We start from the raw sequence: 19,951 nt of genomic DNA, 5'->3' as shown, positions 1-19,951 counted from the left end.
ACATAGCTTGTGGTTTTAGCTGGAGATGTGAGTGTGTGATGTGTTTTTCTTAGTTCCCTGAGAAAGTCTCTGTTATCAATGTTCCCATCTTTCTGAGGCAGAATTCCAGGTGCAAAAAAAAAAAAAAAACTAGATATCCGCAGAGATCTGTGAATTCTTCCGGCATACTACGATTTTAACAGCGCCCGCATTAATTCCCGCCTGCGCACATACACACTCACAGGCAGAGGTGAAAACACCCTGCGCATTCGATTGAGCTCAGGAGGCTTTGGACATCCTAGGTGACCGCAATCTATAAAACCCAGTTGCATGGAAACACTGGCAAACAAGCCGGCTAGGCCTGGGAGAGAATTGCGAGGGGCTGCCCGGGAGGGAGGCGGCTCTCCGCGGAGAAAGGCCCGACCTCCCGGCCCGACCAGCCGTTGTTCTGTTTCTGGAATTTTTTTTTTTTTTTTCCTTCTGGGTCACATTCTAGTTATATAAGGTGGATTATAGCTCTTTCCTGTGCCTTTTGTAGTCTCTGCAAAAGGGAAGGGACTAAGGTAAGAGGAAGGACTTTACAGAAAAGCGAGAAGGTGGCTCGGTCGGCTCTTGCAGGGTGGTAGAAGGAAACCATGGTTGCCTTTCTCCATTCCTCGTTGTTAGTGGAGCAAGAGAGGGACCCGTAACTGCCCATCCACTGTCCTCCAGTATGATGCAGTATCTTCTCCTTTCTGCCTTTCTCTCTCCACGTCTATCTGTACCAGCCCATAGAACACTGAGAGAAGGCGCAGCGAGTTGGTCTGACAGGATTATTCCCATCTCCTCCTTCCCTGCCCTCTCCGTCGGTCCCCAGGCCAGTTGGGAAAGCCCCCACCCTATTTGGAGGGGGGTCCTCAGGGCCCCACCCCATGACCTCATTGCAGGCAGCCGTCGGGCTGGGATGGCCAGCGGTTGCCTCGTGCCAGAGTGCACCCTGGAGACGGGTGTGGCCGAGAAACACGCAGCGTGGCATGAGATGACTGCTGGGGAGTGAGCGCCACTTCCCATCATGGGTTTCCATGGAGGCTGGCGGCTTTTCTAGAAGCCAGACCCACCAGGCCCCTCCTCTGGGCCCAAAAAGGCTCCGGAGAGGACAAAAACAAAAAGGCAATTAGGGTTGCTCATGGAGCCCCAGGCCAGCTGACTCATCTGAGGCCCCCTGGGGGGCTTCATCAGGAAAGCTGGACAGAGCCCTGGAAAGGACAGGTCAGGGTTGTCCTAGGAAGGGCGCTAATGAGCGGCCCAATGTGACCTAACGTGCCTTCTCACCTCAGAGAGGCAGGCAGAGGGAGAGACAACATCTGCAGGGCAGACGGGGGAGAGTGTTAACTAACGAACTGCTGGGGGGCCGGGAGTCATGTTGTCTGAGGGCTTCAGGTGTGACCCAGGCCTAGCCTGGTTGTGGGCTAAAGACGTAGAGTCTGAGTCTGTGAACCAGAATCTAAAAAGCCCAGGACGCAGCAATCAATACTGTGAGGGTATAGGAAAGAGACACCATTGTAATTCAATACCCAGGTGCCATCAGTCAGTTCCGACTTAATGACGACTCCGTGTGTGTCAGAGCAGAACTGCGCTCCAAAGGGTTTCCAGTCATGGAATTTTCAGAAGTAAATCACCAGGGCTTTCTTCCAAGGTGCCTCTCGGTGGATTTGAACCTCAACCTTTCAGTTAGCAGCCAAGCGTGTTAAGTGTTTGCACCACCCAGGGATACCTAAACCCTAATTGAGTACCTGCTTAGTGCCAGGTACTCTATGAAGACCCTTTGAACATGGCCCTTAACAAAGAGAGGCCAAACATAAATATCGACTACAGACCAAACATAAACTGTTGTAGTTGTTGTTAGTTGTCAGGGAGGGGATTCTGACTCATGGCAATCTCATGTGTGCAGAGTAGAACTGCTCTGTGGGATTTTCAAGGCTATGACCTTTTGGAAACAGACGCCAGGCCTATCTTCTAAGGCACCTCTGGGTGGGTTCGAGCTGCCAACCTTTTGGCTAATAGTACAGCGCTTAACCTTTTCACCACCCAGCCACCAAAACATAGGCTACAGTGTAGAAAATATGGAGAAAACACAAATAGGGGCTTTGCAAATCTGCCTGCTGAATTAAAGAACACTTCCCAGTAGAGATGGATAATGTGAATTATGCAAACAGTTAACATGCTCAGCTGCTAACCAAACAGTTGGAGGTTCAAGTCCATGGAAAGGCACCTTGGAAGAAAAGCCTGGAGATCTATTTCTGAAAAATTAGCCAACAGAAACACCATGGAGCACAGTTCTACTCTGACGTACATTGGGTCGCCATGAGTTGAAATCCACTCAATGGCAACTAGAACCAATACAGCAACTGGAATTGTAAGATTTAAACTAGAACCTGGAGGAGGGGTTAAATATCATGAGAGAGGCAAAAGGGGCCAGGGTATCTAGGCAGAGGTTGATGTGCAAAGCTGCAGGTGTGTGAAGATCATGCCTCTTGTGTAAACCAAGTAGCTTGGTGGTGGGTGGGCTCTACTTTCCAAAGAGAATTCCAAGGAACACCAGTTGCATGAAATATTAAAAAGAGAGTTAAAAAAAAAAAGTCCCTGGACAGACAAATTTGGGAATGTGAAAAGCTGTGCACTGTTGTGGACCAGAGCTCAGGCTCTGGGATCATGAATATCTGACTTCAAACCAGTTCCACTCTTTAGCTGCTATGTGAACTTAGACTCGTTCAAGCATCTATACCTTCATCTGTCAAATAAGGACAATAATTATACCTATCTTACAAAATTGTTCTAAGGACTAAATTAGAGAACTCATACAAAGGGCCTACTATCAAATTGCCTGACATATCATGAGATCTCAATAAATGTTAGCTATTCTTATTGGTGTCATTGTTGTTAGCTACCTTCAATTGGCTTCGACCCACGGTGACCTTCTTTTATAACAGAATGAAATGTTGCCCCATCCTGCACTATCTCCAAGATCTTTGATATGTCTGAGCCCTCTGTTGAGGCTATTCTTTGTTGTTGTTGTTGTTGTTGTTAGGTGCAGTCAAGTCGGCTCTGCCTCATAGCCACCCTATGTACAACAGAACAAAACACTGCCCAGTCCTGTGCCATCCTCACGATTGTTGTTATGCTTGAGCCCATTGTTGCAGCGGCTATGCCAATCCATCTCACTGAAGGTCTTCCGCCTTTTCACTGACCTCCTGCTTTACCAAACATGATGTCCTTCTCCAGGGACTGATCCTTCCAGATAACACGTCCAAGGTATGTGAGACACAGTCTCGCCATCCTTGCGTCTAAGGAGCATTCTGACTGCACTTCTTCCAAGACAGATTTGTTCATTCTTTTGGCAGTCCATAGTGTATTCAATATTCTTTACCAACACCACAATTCAAAGGCTATTCTTACTAGCTATTAAGTACTGATTTCCGTACTATAGGACTTCTCTCAGCTTGCAATTTGTTAAGGACCACGAGTGAGTCATTAAAGTCTAAATATTTTCCAAATTCATTTGACCGTGACACCATTATTTTCCAAGACATTTCATACAAATCACAAAACACATGCTGAAAAATGGTAAAATTGAGTTGGTCAAGTGAATTGAGGCAAATGGCCCTGAAACACAAGAGCTTTCCCAAGATTTAAATGAAATTTACCAATCTCCACTGGCCACTTCACAAATTGACTTCCATATCTCAAGACAACAGGGATATCTAAAGGAAACGGACTTTTTCCCCAACTATTATCAACTCTTAGAAGCAAGAGGAAAAAAGACAACAAAGCAAATTCTTCAGTGATTTCAGTCTTAAAAGGTCAGCCTTTGACTAAGGTGTGAAGGCCTACTGCATCTAGGACAACGTAAAGACACAAGCTAGAGTAATGCATGATCCTACTGGCAGGGAGTTTACAATCTAATGGGGAAAAGGAAATGTGCACACCAATGTCTAAAATGGAAAATGAGATATTCCGAGGCAGAATGGAAAAGAGGTCCAAAGTGACTGGGAATTCAGAGAAGAGGAAATACCAAGGAACTGTAACAATCAGAGTAATAGCTAACATTCTTTGACTTTTACCATGTGCAAGGAACTGTGCTAAGTACGTTATGATATTATCAAGCCGTTTATAACTTAAACCCAGCCAAACCCGTTGCCACACTCATAGCAACCCTATAGAATAAAGTAGAACTGCCCCATAGAGTTTCCAAAGTGCAGCTGGTGGGTTTGAACAACCAATCTTTTAACCACTGTGAACTCTCAACCACTGCACCACCAGGGCTCCATTTATAATTTACCAGGTCATAAGGTGGATGTCGATTTACCCATTTCACAGATGAGAAAATCAAGCCGTAAAGAAATTCAGTAACCTGCCTGCTGTCTTACAGGAAGTAAGTGATAGAGTAGGAATTCGAACTCAGGTCCATCTGACACTCTCAGTCTCTCACTCAGGGAAGACACCAAGGAGATAATACATAATCTGGCCTAGGAGGATGGATAAGGATTGGTGAGATGGGCAATCCAGGTAGTAAGAATAATATTACCAAAAGCATAGAAGAGAACAGTGTGGGGATAAGCGGAACAAAGTGTCTGTGTAGAAAGCAGAAGGAGATGAGCTCAAAATACTCAGCTGGAATCAGATCATAGAAAGCCTTGAATGCCAAACCACAAAGTTTGGATTTTTAAGTGGAGTAACCACTAAAAGTTTGTAAACAAGGAAGTAACATAATGAGAACAATGACTTAGGACGATTAGTCAGTGTACAGAGGAGCAGAGACCTAGCCTCCCACTAGGAAGCTGCATTTGTCCAGGCAAAAGACGACAGAAACAGTTGTTCACACCACTGCTTCACACAGCAGTTAAGGGGTGAATGTGCACATCTGGAAATGCTGGTGGCGTAGTGGTTAAGTGCTACGGCTGCTAACCAAAAGGCCAGCAGTCCGAATCCACCAGGCGCTCCTTGGAAACTCTATGGGGCAGTTCTACTCTGTCTTATAGGGTCGTTATGAGTCGGAGTAGATTCAGTGGCAACAGGTTTTGGTTTTTTGGTGCACATCTGGCCCAGTCTCCTAAACCCACTATTCTGAGGCCTTTTCCATCAGAATGCTCTTTCAAAATCTCAGCCCTGAGGCTTCACCAAATCCCTTTTCAACCCTGTAAAATGGAAGAGGGGAGAGGGAGAATGGGAGCGGCCAAAGGGGCTGGTTGAATTTGAAGCCCCTTCCAGCTTTCAAACTTCATGAAGACAAAACTATAAGTACTTTTATGGAAATCATTAACTATCTAGTTCCTATTCCTTTACTAGGATCCAGACTTCTCCTTCATATCAGACAGGCATTTTCCAAAAGAACTTCAAGGTCTACCAAAGTTTTATGGGCTTACAGATAGAGCAGTTACATAACAGTAACATTGGCAGGCACTGAGTGGGAGAGGGGGGTTATTTTAGCATATCCCTTCAGGGGAAACGTTATCTATCATCCTGGCTGTCTGCCTTTTGCAAAATTCAACTGTCTCTTGTGATTTGAACTCTTACTTGAGTTCATACCACATCAAGATCTTCTACTGCTTTGAATGAGTATTTAAAGCAGTTATTACTTTATGTGCCTATGATCTCCTTCATCCCCCATAAAGTAAATAAACTTTTATAGGGTAGGGGCTAATTTATCTTTAGATTCTCCAACTATATAGATTCTTACAAGTATAGCAGGTCTGAATCCTTAACCTCCAAACACAGCTTTGCAAGAAATGTCACATTTCTTTATTTTCTTTAACTCAACTTAAATCTGAAGCCAAGAGTCCATGCCTGCAGTCTTACAGGAAATAAGAGGCAGAGAAAGGATTCGAACTCAGGTCCATCTGATGTTCAGAAGCATCAATTTCAATTCAGGAACTTCGATTTTAGAAATTCTTGGGGTTCCTACTCTATCACCTCCAACATCGTGATTGGGTGAAGATCCTGAGAGCTCCCCCCTTCACGATAATTATGTTCACTCTTATAAATTGTCAGTTCCTTTCATGTATGTGGATTCTGCTTTCAAACCTTCTCGGGGATGAGGAGTCATTGTCAAGGCCAGGAACCTGGTGTCCACCCCAGGAAACCCTCCCCTCTGAGGCCTGGCCATGCAGGGCAAGTATTTCCACTTCTTGAAGATGCACCCACCTCAAGTCCTATCCAAGGCTTCACTCACCTGTGAGGGGCCAGGGAGGGAGATGTTATCTTACTAGAGAGATGAGGACAAAGTAGTGACTTGCCCAAGAGCACATAGCTGGAAGAGAGCTCAAACTCCAACATACGTTGTCTGTCTTCTACCTTGATAGGAGGGAGTTAGCCCTAATCAGTGAAAGCCTAATTATAGAAAAGTATTAAATATTAGCAGATTTAAGGCCTTCAGGTACCCCCAATAACATAAAGCCATGGTTAACGCAGCTTCCCTAAAACACATCCTGACAGACATACACTGATGATATTTGAGAGCTGCTGTCAACACATCAATCGGTGGGCTTGCCCAAAACAGCTAGTTCTCTTAACTTCAAAAACTTAAAGAGAAATTGCTACACAGAATGTCTTCTAGGAAGACATTCTGTGTAGCAATTTTTTATCCCATTTCTCTCTCAAGTCTAATTCACCATCAGTGGAATCTTGACTGAGGTATTCTGTAAATGTTATCGAAGTTACCAACCCATTTTATCACAGATGTCCGTGTCAATTTCTGAGATTATTAGCATATTTTCTTTGCCTTCACGATAAAGACCATGTTCCTTAGCATGGTCTTAGGGCGTCTTTGAAAATCTCTTGACTATCCTCCTCATCCACTTTTATTTCCTACTGTATAATTTATACCTAGACAGTGAAATTTTTATAGTTTCTCTAGGTGACATAGGTCTAAAGAACCTGAGTCCAATCTCTTGCTCGTGTATGAATTATGTTGAAACTCTGTAAAAGTACTGACATTCAACCATCTTTTCATCTGCCCACCCCCCCAAAAAATGCAGCTTTATATAGTCCAGCCCGATATAATCTTGAGATTTAAAGAATGTTCCCGAAGACAACTCATGTTCCAGGCTCCTAAATGCCAATAAAATGTGTTGATTATCCTCCTGTTCGCCCCTGATACTGAGAGGGGATGGTATCTGGACAGACTTTTAGAATTTATCCACATTATGGATCTCACCATCAGCTTCAACGTTGGCTGTAACAAAAAACTCAGAGCTAATAAAGCAGCCCCTCCCATTAAAACACCACTGTTCACTAGAAAGTTCTTTTTAATTATGCCAAAATATATTCCTTTTAAACCAAGAAGCCCACTGCCATCGAGTCGATTCCAACTCACAGTGACATAATAGGACAAAGCAGAACTACCCCATAGAGTTGCCAAGGAGGGCCTGAGCAGATTCAAACTGCCGACCTCTTGGTTAACAGCCATAGTACTTAACCACTACACCACCAGGGTTTCCATGTTCCTTTTAGCATCTTTCAATTGGTCCTTGTTTTTCTTTTAGAAGTAACACCTTTCTTCTGACATTTTAAATGCCTGAAGACTCTCATTGTGTGCCTTCCACACCCTCTCCTGGGTATCCCTGCACTGGCAGGGGGGACTTTCCTGTGGACACCCTGCAATTCATCTATGGCATCCATGACCCTCTTAAAACAGACATCCAGGCCTGAGCACCACATCCCAGAGGAGCTGCACATTTAGTGTCAACTCTACGGGAATGGATAGAGGCTATCTAGAGTCCTGTTTTGAGAAAGAATCTGAACCCAATCTGGCATTAACAGGGAAGAATGTAGCGCTCAAGTAGTGGTATTTAAGGGAGAATCAGATAGCACTGCTGCTCTAACTAAGTAGCTCAGCCACTAACCAAAAGGCCGGCAGTTCAAATCCACCATATGCTCTTTGGAAACCCTGTGGGGCAGTTTTACTCTGTCCTATAGGGTCTGTATGAGTCGGAATCAAGTTAACGGCAACAGTTTTGTTTTGTTTTGTTGGCTCTAAGGAAGCCCTGGTGGCACAGTGATTAATTGCTTAGCCGCTAGCCAAAAAAAGGTCAGCAGTTTGAAACCACCATTGCTATGCTGTGGCAGTCTGCTTCTGTAAAGATTTCAGCCTCATAAGCCCTTTGGGGCAGTTCTACTCTGTCCTATAGGTTCACTATGAGTTGGAATCGACTTGATGGCAATAGGTTTTCACCCTAACTAAAAAAAAAAAAAATTGCCTTCAAGTCAACTACGACTCATAGTGACCCCATGAGAGTGAGTGCGGAGCTGTTTTTCAGTGGCTGATTTTTTGGAAGATCACCAGGCCTTTCTTCCTGGGCGAATCTGGATAGACTTGAACATCCAACCTTTCAGTTAGCAGACGAGCACACTAACCATTTCTGCCACCAGAGAATTCTGATGCATAACAGAAACCCCATGAATGTCAGCCTGCCCCTTCTACACAGGGTTCAAGGCAAATTAAAAGACATGTGCAAAACAAAGCCATTTAAATGGAAATAGAAATCAACACCATGAGAAGGAGGAAGAAGAAAATATGTGAACCACAAAGGTCAATCTGGTTACTGTGATTGAGCGTGAAATTTCACTTCCTGGCAGCCAAATCCAGTCTTTGCAGACTTAAAGGGCCCCGTGTATTCTCTGGTGTGCTCAAGGTGAAGGCCAGAGGAAAGAAAACGAATTCCCTTTCTTTTCCCTGACCTGGGTCCTGTCTTAGAACAAACCTTTCTCTGCATATCCCAGTTTTTAGCAACCTGTTGATCTCTCACTGAACATTCAGTGATGTACTGTGTTAACACCTCCCTCCAATCCTACTTAGAATGTTGTTTTGTGTACTAAAGGATGCAAGTCTTGTAATGAAGGCAATGTAGAGCTGAGGTTGTTGCTAGGGTGTTGTTTAGGGAAACTGAAGTTCCTGGTTAATCAGAGAGCTTACTGAATGCAGGTTCGAGATACAGCTCGAATACTCATGGGAAGAGAATATTGAAGGCAAGAAGGAAGAAAGGAACAGAGGGGAGAAAGGAGGAGAGGGAGAGGGAGAGGGGGGGAATGAAGGAAGGAGGAATTCTGAATTTCTTTCTGCTTCTCCCTTCCAACTCCAGTTCCAGTTGCAGTTGATTTGATTCTGACTTATGGTGGCCTCATATGTGTCGGAGTAAAACTATCCTTCATAGGGTTTGCAATGGCTGATTTTTCAGAAGCAATCACCAGGCCTTTCTTCTGAGGCACCTTTTGGTGAAATTGAACCTCCAACCTCTCAGCTAGCAGCTGAGTAAATTAGCTGTTCTCAGCACCTACTATCCCTAAAGATACGCACTTCCCTCACCTTTCCCTACCCTGGACCCTTTCCTGTGGTCCCATTGGCTTCCCCCATGCCCTGCAGATGAACTCATATCTCCATCTCTGTCTATTCCTTTTCAGTGGAAATCTAGTCCCTTATTTCCAGCACTTTCTTCTGAACACAGAAATTTAGCTATTACCACAAATTCTTCATTTTGTTATCGGCCTGGCCATCCTCCCAAACCACGGGTGAAAACTGGACACTGCATGTTAGCAGGGCTGTGAAGCTGGACTGGAGATGGCTTGGGTGACCACGAAGGTGAGAAGTAGAAAAACCAAAGCATACGGAGAACAGATGCAGGACCTCAGTGTAGCTACCCTGGAGAAGGGAAAGCTAACGGGCGATTTTAGGTATTCTAATTTCTCCCTCCAGTTGGATTTCTGAAGTAATTCCCCAAGATTTGGTGTCGACTAGTTAAGATTCTAGGGCATTAGTGGTTCTGCAGTAGAACTCTCACCCTCCATGCAGGAGACCTGGGTTTGATTCCCAGTCAAGGCACCTCATAGAACTCTCACCCTCCATGCAGGAGACCTGGGTTTGATTCCCAGTCAAGGCACCTCATAGAACTCTCACCCTCCATGCAGGAGACCTGGGTTTGATTCCACCCAGCAGTCAGTGGAAGTTTGCATGCTGCTGTGATGCTGAACAGGTTTCTGTGGCGCTCCCAGACTAAGACTGACTAGGAAGAAAGGCCTGGAAACCTACTTCTGAAAAATCAGCCAAAAAAACCCCTATGGATCACGACGGTCCGATCCACAGCTGATCGTGGGGACGGCATAGGATTAAGCAGGGCTTTGTTCTGTTGTGCACGGGGTTGTCATGAATCAGGGCGGATTCACTGCAGCTAACAACAATTTAAGATTCTAATCCACAGAGGCAGAAAAATGCAGGCTGGCTCCTTAATCAGAACAGATTCAGTTCAAATCCCAGCTCTGTCATTGTCTAGGCTTGTGCCCTTAGGCCATTAACCTCTCCCCACCTCCATTTCCTCACTGTAAAAAAAAAAAGAAGAAGAAATGACTATAATAGCGTCCATCTCATTAGCATTGTTGTGAGGACTAAGTGAGCTAATATGGCATGCAATAAATTGTAGCTAATTTTACTATTCCTGTTTCTTCTACGGGAATGCAACCGAAGAGAAAGTACACCTACTCCTCGCTTATAGACTGTCTCCGACAATATTTCCCATTTACGACAACAGTAAAAAAAAATCTACTATCCGACTACTTTGCTCATTAGTGATGTACATCTGGCTATAAGGAATACGGAGGTGCAAGGTGAGAATAACACTAGCTGTGATGGTTAAGGTTATGTGTCACCTTGGCCGGGCCATGATTCCCAGTGGTTTAGCAGCTATGTAATGACAAAATTTGGCTGTTTGTAATGATATGATTTGGCAGTTATATAACATCATTTGGCAATTATCCAATGATGTAGTCATCCTCCATTTTGTGATCAGATGTGGTTGTCCTCCATTTTCACATAACACTGATTTTCACATAATGACCTAGTCTTTGGAACCTAACCATGTCATTAAGTGTGGAGTGGGTGAATTAGATATAGGATTATTGCATCATTTGGATCATAAAGCATATGGTTTTCTTTTCTTTTGTCCCCCGTCTTTTTCTCCCTTCCTTCCTCCCTCCCTCTTTCCTTTCCTCCCTCTCTCCCTTCCTTTCTTCCATTTCTTCCCCCATTGCCATCCAGCTATAGTTTGAACCTGCATTTAAAAGCTTTCTGTTTAACAAAAGATTGTAGATTTCTTTAGCAACATCCTAGCAATAACTTCAACTGTAAATTGTTTAATTTTACTACACAAAACAACATTCTAAACATGATTTGAGTGAGATTCTGAAAGAGATAAGTGTTTGGCAAGTAGGAAAAACAGAACTTTACAATATTATATAAATAAGCAAGAGCGGGGGATTTAGCAGTGGTTCTCAACCTTGGCCGAGCCTTACAATCAACAAGGGAGCTTTTAAAACCCCAAAGCCCAGGCTGGACAGGAGACCAACTGCATCAGAATCGCTGAGAGTGGGTCCCAGATGTAAAAAGTACTGAGCACTGTCCAGGTGATTGCAGCCAAGGTTGAGAACCACTGTTTTAGAGGAATGGCTGACCGGTGGTGTGGAAAGCTGCAGAGAGGACAAGGCTGTATTCTCTACACACGGAGCGAGGACATAAATAACTTTCTAGACTCTGGAGTGAAGTTTCAGGAGAGCCGTGGAAAGGACTGAGAAAGGAAGAGCTTAAGTGAGTGTAGTTTACTCCTTCAGCAAGTATAGTGGAACCCAGGAGGAAAGAAAGGAAGGGGAAGCTTGAGGGGTTAGCAGCAGTAATATAGATTATTTTTCAAATAAAATTTGTTTTTGGAATATGAGAGACTTAAGCATATTTGAAATAGCACCTGGGTGGTACAAATGAAGAGTTTGAGTGCTAGCTGAAAGGTTGGGAGTTGGAACCTACCCAGTGGTCCATTAGAAGAAAGAGCTGATGACCTGCTTCTGAAAGGTCCCAGGTTTGAAAACCCAACGGAGCACAGTTCTACTCTGACACACTTGGGGTCGCCATGAGTGCGAATGGACTAGACGGCAACTGACAACAATAAAAAGCATACCTGAACCAAAGACAAGTCTACATTATCCAGTGAGCGTGTAATTTAAATTTTTGAAAATCATGATTTTTTTTTTACATTGATGTAGTAGATTTCCTCTTAATACTTTCAAATTTATCAGAGTCTTTTAGGCAAATATCCCCTCTGCTCGATATCTTACTACTTGCCTCATTCTGACTGCCATTTATTAAATGTCCTACTTGGGTATTAAATAGGCCTTGTTGTTGTGCACAAACAAGTTGATCCCGACTCAGAGTTGGACTTCCCCATAGGGTTTCTTAGGCCATAATCTTTATGGGAGCAAAGCACCAGGTCTTTCCTCCCGCACAGAAGCTGCTGGGTTCCAACCACTAACCTTTTAGTTAGCAGCCAAGCACTTAACCATTGTGCCACCAGGGCTCCTTCAAATATGCCTTACCAAACCAAAATAAACCTACTGCCATGGAGTCAATTCTGACTCATAGCAACCCTATAAAACAGAGTGGAACTGCCCCATAGGGTTTCCAAGGCTATAAATCTTTATGGAAGCAGACTGCCACATTTTTCTCCCTCGTAACAGACGGTGGGTTCAAACCACTGACCTTTCAGTTAGCCCCTGTTATGGATTGAATTGTGTACCCCCAAATGTGGGTTAACTTGGCCCAGGCATTATTGCCAGTATTGTGTGATCGTCCACCACTTTGTGATCTGGTGTGGTTATCCTATGTGTTGTAAATCCTAACCTCTGGTAGCACAGTGGTTAAGAGCTCATCTGCTAACCAAAAGGTTCATGGTTTGAATCTACCAGCCGCTCCTTGGAAACCCTATGGGGCAGTTCTACTCTGTCTTATAGGGTCTCTAGGAGTTGAAATAGACTCAATGGCAACAGGTTTGGTTTTTGGCTTTTATGATGTTCATGAGGCAGGATTAGAGGCAATTATGTTAATGCGCAGGACTCAATCTATAGGAGTAGGTTGTATTTTGAGTCAGTCTCTTCTGAGATATAAAAGAGAGAAGCAAGCAGAGAGGAAGAGGACCTCCCACCACCAAGAATGAAGAACCAAGAAGGGAGTGCACCTTTTTTTGAACCCCGGGTCCCTGAGCTAAGAAGCTCCTAGACCAGGGGAAGATTGATGACAAGGACCTTTCCCCAGAGCAGATAGAGGGAGAAAGCCTTCCCCTGGAGCTGGCACCCTTAATTTGGACTTTTATCCGCCTAGACTGTGAGAGAATAAATTTCTGTTTGTTAAAGCCATTCACTTGTGGTATTTCTGTTATATTAGCCCTAGATAACTAAGACAGCAGCTGAGTGCTTTAACCACTGTGCAACCAGGGCTCCTTCAAATATGCCTTAATCCTCTCAAACCCCTGTAAATTGGCTGCCTTCTGCAGATGGGGAAATTTTACAGATTAAGAAATGAGCATCAGAGAGGTATGATAGCTTTTCCAGAATCGGTAAGTGGCAAATAACAAGACACCCATGCTCTTCTCACCTTGCCACTCTTCCTCCAGGTAAAGAAAAGTGTAAATCCAATCCCTGGAGAGCTGTATGCTTCCTTTAAAACCTGCAAAATAGCAAAAATGATGCCCTTGTAAGGTAATGTCCCAACACTGTGGCTTCTGGTGGTGGTCAAAATAAATGACAAGTGAAAATAAATGATAGAGGCTACAGCTACAACTTCAGATTGCAGAAGGGCTTGAGCCAGGTGCAGAGTAGTTCAACGAGGGGCGGGCACGTGGTCTTTGCCACGGTTGACACGAATGCCCAGGAAGGTGGGGGAGGAAAAGCCGGAATCCGGATTGCCTGTGACTGACTGTTACGGTTGTTGTTAGCTGCTGTTGAGTCGATTCTGACTCGTAGCAACCCTGTGTGTGCAGACTGGAACTGCGCCCCAAGGAGTTTTCAAGGCTATGATGTTTTGGAAGCAGATTGCCAGGCCTGTCTTCCGAGGTCCCTCTGGGTGGGTTCAAACAGCCAATCTTTTGGCTGGTAGCCAAGCACTTAACCGTTTATGACATGCAGGGACTTCTCCATAACTAAAACTAATCTGAAGATTTCCTATCTTGATTTGAATGGGGTTGGGGTTTGGATAGGACCGACCACCCTCAGCACTTGTTCTTGTCCTCCATATGTTGGTCCCTTTCTCCTTCCTTGGACACGTGGCCCTTGCTGACATCTGCCTGCCAAATCATCCGACATGGGCCAGCTCATTTGGCCGTCCTCTCTTGCTGAAACTGAATCTCCAAATCCCTTGATTACTCCTGAAAACTGATTACTATCCATTTGCAAGCAAAATTTTTTGCCTAGTATATCCAGGTGTACGTGGTCCAGTTGTTCTTAGTTGCCACAGGGTCAGTTCTGACTCCTGGCAACCCCACATGACCCCATGTGTGCAGAGTAGAACTGCTCCATACGGCTCTCAAGCCTGTCACCTATCTTCCAAGGTGCCTCTGGGGGGGTTCGAGCTGCCAACCTTTTCGGCTAGCAGTTGAGCTCTTAACCATTTGTACCACCCAGGGACTCCACACAGTCCAGAGAGCTGCTTTAATTTCCTGAATATCAGCTTAGAGAAGAATGAAATCTAATAAAAATATTAGTTCCAAATAGCTGCATAATCTGTGTCATGGAGATGGTTTCCATTTGGTCTGGAGTCTGAGGATATTAGCTTCAGTTATTGCTCACACTGAGACAGGGCAGTGAGCAAAATGGCACTTTCCCTTCAAAGGAGAAGATCTCACATCCTGGGAGTTGCTAATTCAATGTCCACTTAAAAGAGCCAGTGACATTTTCTGCTGCCTTTTTAAAAATATTTCAAAGAAACTGGCCAGGAAGTTCATTCCAGGGCAAATTTTAGATTCTTGGAGAAGAAAGTTGGGTAAGTCTATTATAGAACTGTTTAGTTTGGACAGACAAATTACCAAAATGCCCGTAAAAGGGTGGATCAGCTGAGTATTTTTCTTTCAATTCAGATTTTCTTCAAAAGATAGTCTAGCAAAACTTTGAGAGAAGTCCTGTGATGCTCCTGTAAAATACAAACTCCTGAAATAGAGCTTATGTCTCAGTCCCAGTCAGTCCAGGGAGTTTGTGGCGATTTGCTTAAGTTTGCTGTCTATGATTTTCCTAAGTGATTACAAGAGTCCTCAGGAGACAGAAGGGCAGGGTATTTGCTGAGTGACCATCGTGTATCCAGCATTATGCCCTGGGTTCTAACTAGATGCTAGACATTCTCTCACGCAGTCCACCAATTACCTGATGAGGTTGGTATTATTCTCATCTTACTAAGAAAGAAATGGAGGGCAGCTATGTTTCAGTGGTAGAATTTTTACCTTCCACGTGGGAGACCCAGGCTTGATTTCCAGTCAATACACCTCACGTGCAGCCACCATCCATCTGTCAGTGGAAGCTTTTGTGCTGCTGCGATGCTGAACAGGTTTCGTCAGAGCTTCTAGACTAAGATGGACTAGGAAGAAAGGCCTGGTGACCTACTTCCGAAAGAAGTATGGAAAGAAGACTGTATGGGTCACAACTCTCTGACCCACAACAGATCGTGGGGCAGCATTTTGTTCAGCTGTGTGTGGGGTCACCATGAGTTAGGGGCTGACTCAATGGCAGCTAACAACAGCAACAGCCAAGAAAGAAACAGAGACTGAGGAAGATGGAGAATTGGACAACATGTCAAGTGTATTGGGAAGAAACAAGTTAGGGAAGGAGACTGAAACCAATATTTGTCCAAAAGGTATTTGAATCAATGAATAAATGAATCTAAGGAGGTAACCAAAAAATGAATATATTATATAATGAATCTATAGGTACTGTATCCAGTCTAACCCCCAGAAATGAGAAGACTATATTTCGTGTGAGCGTAAAGCTTCAGTCAAGACACATCACCATATTTACGGATCTCCTTGAAGGTCCGCCATAACCGCCCCCCTCCCAAATCCCCCCCAGGCGTTTCCTGAAAGCCTCCTCAGGGCAAGCTCTAAATATCACGTGAACACAGGAGAAGCCAGACACCACAAGAACCAGGGAAGGCTAACAGTAACGGTGAGGGTGGTTGGGGGCAGCTGCTTTTGTGGAAACCTTGCTGTGTGCAGTTAATCCTCATCAGAACCCACTTTCCAGGTGGGGAAAAGGAGGCTCAGAGGTCTCAAATCTCAGTGGAGAGAAGGCTGGACAGGGTCTTGAAGGAATGAGAGGACCCACATATTCAGTCAAGAACAGGGGAGGAAAAAGTTGAACATGGAGTACCGGAAGAAGGCCAAGGAGATCCCGTTTGGACAGAAAAGCACGTTCTGGAAGGAAAGTAGTAAGGTAAGGTTAGTTAAGGGTTGAATAAGGTTTAAACTGTGAAGAACTTGGAATTCTAGGAGAGGTAATTTATCTTAATTCTGAAGAAAGTGGGGACTCTTCAAAGGTTTTGAGTGAGGCTGAGACGTATGGGAAGTAGAATTTTATTAAGATAAAGCTGACTGTGGTGCGCAGGGAGGAACTGGAAATGGGGAGGCCAGATGGATGACTTTCCTCCGAAGAATTCCATGACACTCTAAAGGCCTCAGCTGTTCCGTGCTCTGTGCGTCATCTGAGCTCTCCTGTGCTAGGCCTCGGGTGCTGGAAACTTGTTGAGATGAAGCAGTCATCTCCAGCTGCTTACATTCTATCTAACGTGCTTCACATTGAATAGCCTAAATCCCGATGGCCTCTGATATGGAAATGTCATCCTGACAGTGAGTAAATTCCAGGAACCCTTCCAGAGAGAGTACGCGTTACACACCACGCACATGTTGATGTTAAGAAGTGGAGAGATGATGATGAGGGACAAACCACAGTGGGGGAGAAATGTGCTTGCCTCTTAGAGAATTTTTCCAGTGCTGTAGGATATAAATTTCAATAACGAGGCCCAAAGCAGAAATGTCAGAATATGTATGGCTCTCTTGAGTTTTGTTAATACTTAAAGATTTTCCATGGGGATGTTGCCTCCCTCCCACCCCTAATCACTGCACCGCTGGATCCTTGCTTTTATCAGAGCAATCTCCAGAGGTCAATATGTTGGAAATATCCTAGCTGGACCATTGCCTTTAGGGGAGAATGGGTTGGAGAAACTCAAGACAGGGGAACTACGTTTGAATCTCATTTCCACGACCTTGTACAAGTTCACTCAGCTGCAGAATAATAATGAAAACATGAAATCAGATGATATAATACATATGACAGCATCTCACACAAAATAAGGAGCTGTCACAGCAGTGTCATAAATCCATGCCTACAGGAGATGCAAATGAATGCAGGCGGCTGGGTGAAGCCCTGAGAAACTGGAGCCGCATGCTTCATCCACAGAGGGCACCACCATGTGGCCCCACTCATGGGCTGCCATAAGGGAAGCTAGAAACAGACATGTTCATGTGAAATCTCCCAACTTTTAAAAAATAGCACGTATTGTAGATTATTTGTTAAACCCCAAACACTGCAAGGGATCGGAATTGGTTGCCGGTTTGCAAGCGAGGACTGACAGTTTTCAAATCGTCATAGATATTGAGATCATGCACAATAAACCACCAGAGACCTGTGTTCAAACCCCCAGGCTGCCACCTACTAGTTGGGTGTCTTGAAGGGCGTTCCATACCTTCCCTAAGGCTACTTTTCTCATCAAAGAAATACAGATGTAACAACAACCCATTGAGTTGCCGTGGGTTTTAACTGAGATCAAGTGTGTGTGCGATGGGGATGGTAATCAGAACAACTCTATCAGGTGATAGTAGCCCCCACCTATGCCAGATAGTAACCCTTTAGTTACTGGGCTGCAGGGAAGTCTGGTGGGATCAGAGGAAAGAACTGGAGTGGTAGTTGGGAGGTTGGCTCGACAGCATTTACCGAAGCTCTTTAACCAGTTCCTAGCACTCAGTAATGATCAATAAGTGGCAACAGTGATCTTTAAGAAGCAATTAGGTTAGCTTTCTGTACCCTTTTCTCGCCGTCCATCCAGAAAGTTCTTTTTGGAATTGTGCTCTGTGTTAGATAGATAGGTAGGTAGACAGACAGCTGCCATTGAGCCAGCTCCAAATTGTGGTGACCTTATGTACAACAAAATGAAACATTGCCTGGTTCTGCGTCATCCTCAAGATCACGAGCACGTTCGAGTCCATCTCACCGAGGGTCTCCTTCGCCTTCGCTGGTCCTCTGCTTCACCAAACACAATATCTTTCTCCCGCAATTAATTGCTTCTGATGATGTGCCCAAAGCAGGAGAGTCCGACAATGCTCTGTTGTGATCTATAAGGTTTCGTTGGCTAAGTTTCAGAAGTGGATCACCAGGCCTCTGTCCTTACTCTGTCTTAGTCTGGATATTCCACTGAAACCTGTCCACTGTGGCTGACCCTTCTGGTATTTGAAATGCCAAGGGCATGGCTTCTAGGATCATAGCAACAGGCAAGCCACCACAGTACGACAAACTGACAGAGGGGTGTATTAAGGGAGATAAAATATGAGAAAGACCCAGTTCCTATTAAAAGATTTAAAAAAAAAAAAAAAAACCATAGTGACCCTATAGGACAGAGTAGAGTTTTCAAGGTGCTCTTGGTGGATTCAAACTGCCGACCTTTCGGTTAGCAGCCATAGCTCTTACCTACTGTCCCACCAGGGTTTCCACTATTAATGGATATACAACATTTAAATGACCCAGCCCAGGACCAGGCAGTGTGTAAGTGTCTTCAGAGAGGTACAGAGGAGATTGATAGGGCCAAGAAGTGTGGAGGGAAAGGAACGCAATAGGGTCAGTGCATTTAGGCCAGGCTCAGGAGAGGAGTGGGCAAGGTGGGCTTCACGGGCATGTGACCAGTGCAGCCACACAGACCCTGGGCTCACAAGGAGCCTCATATTCGATGATTAATGCTTTCTGGTCATTGTCCTGAGGTTCTTAATAGTTTCATCTTGAACTTATGTTGGGACAATGGAGCATGCACTGGGGGCTTGGAGCTTTGACTCAGGCTGACCCCTCTTGCTGTTGCATCCTGCCTCCTCGGGACAGCTTCTCAGCTTCCTCGTTCCTGCGAGTGACCACTACTGCTGTCCATCTCTGTGGGAGGTCTGGGCACAGGCACAAAAATGTTCAGGGTCCACATGGCAAATTGCAGTGCAGAGTCCCAGGTGCCTGTGTTTGCCTCCCCAGCAAGAATCCCCATGCCTGAGGCAGCAACATCAGACAGCCAATAAAAAACCACCCTGGCTGAGAGAGAGAGGCCACAGAAGAAAAGTTTTTTCCTGCTTTTCGAACAAAGAGTCTCACATTTCTATTTTGTACTGGGTCCCATAAGTGATGTTACCTTGGGAGTGAGACTGGAGGGGGAAGACTCTCTGGGAATCTGAAGGATGTAGATGGAAAAAAAATTGATACAGCAGGGTCACCCATGGTGCACAGGTTTCAGTGGAGCTTCCAGACTCAGACTAGGAAAAACGACTTGGCAATCTACTTCCAAAAATTAGCCAACAAAAACCTTACGGCTAGCAACAGAATATTGCCCAATATAGTACTGGAAGACAAGCCCCTCAGGTTAGAAGGCACTCAAAACAGCACTGGGCAAGAGCTGTTTCCTCAGAGTAGAAGCAACCTTAATGACACGGATGGAGTAAAGCTTTCAGGACCTTCATTTGCTGTTGTGGCTTGATTTAAAGTGAGAAATAACAGCTACAAATATCCATTAGTCTTTGTAGAGGGGTGGCGAAAAAGAGGAAGACCCTCAACGAGATGGGTTGATACAGTGACTGCAACAATGGGCTCAAGCATAAGGACGAGGATGGTGCGGGATCCGGCAGCGTTTTCTTCAGTTGTACATAGGGTCCCTATGAGTAAGAGCCAACTCAATGGCACCTAACACCACCTAACTACCGGTATTTTGGATGACACGATTCTACATTTGTGTGGGACTATCTAAAGCTTTGTAGGACATTTGGTATCCCATTTCCCCCTCCCCTCCCATACTAACAGCGTCAACCCAAAATGCCCCCTCATGTCCCCAAATGCCTCCAAGGGG

This window comes from Loxodonta africana, chromosome 5, assembly GCF_030014295.1.
Source record: "Loxodonta africana isolate mLoxAfr1 chromosome 5, mLoxAfr1.hap2, whole genome shotgun sequence".
Taxonomy (NCBI): domain Eukaryota; kingdom Metazoa; phylum Chordata; class Mammalia; order Proboscidea; family Elephantidae; genus Loxodonta; species Loxodonta africana.
This window is presented reverse-complemented; position numbering follows the sequence as displayed.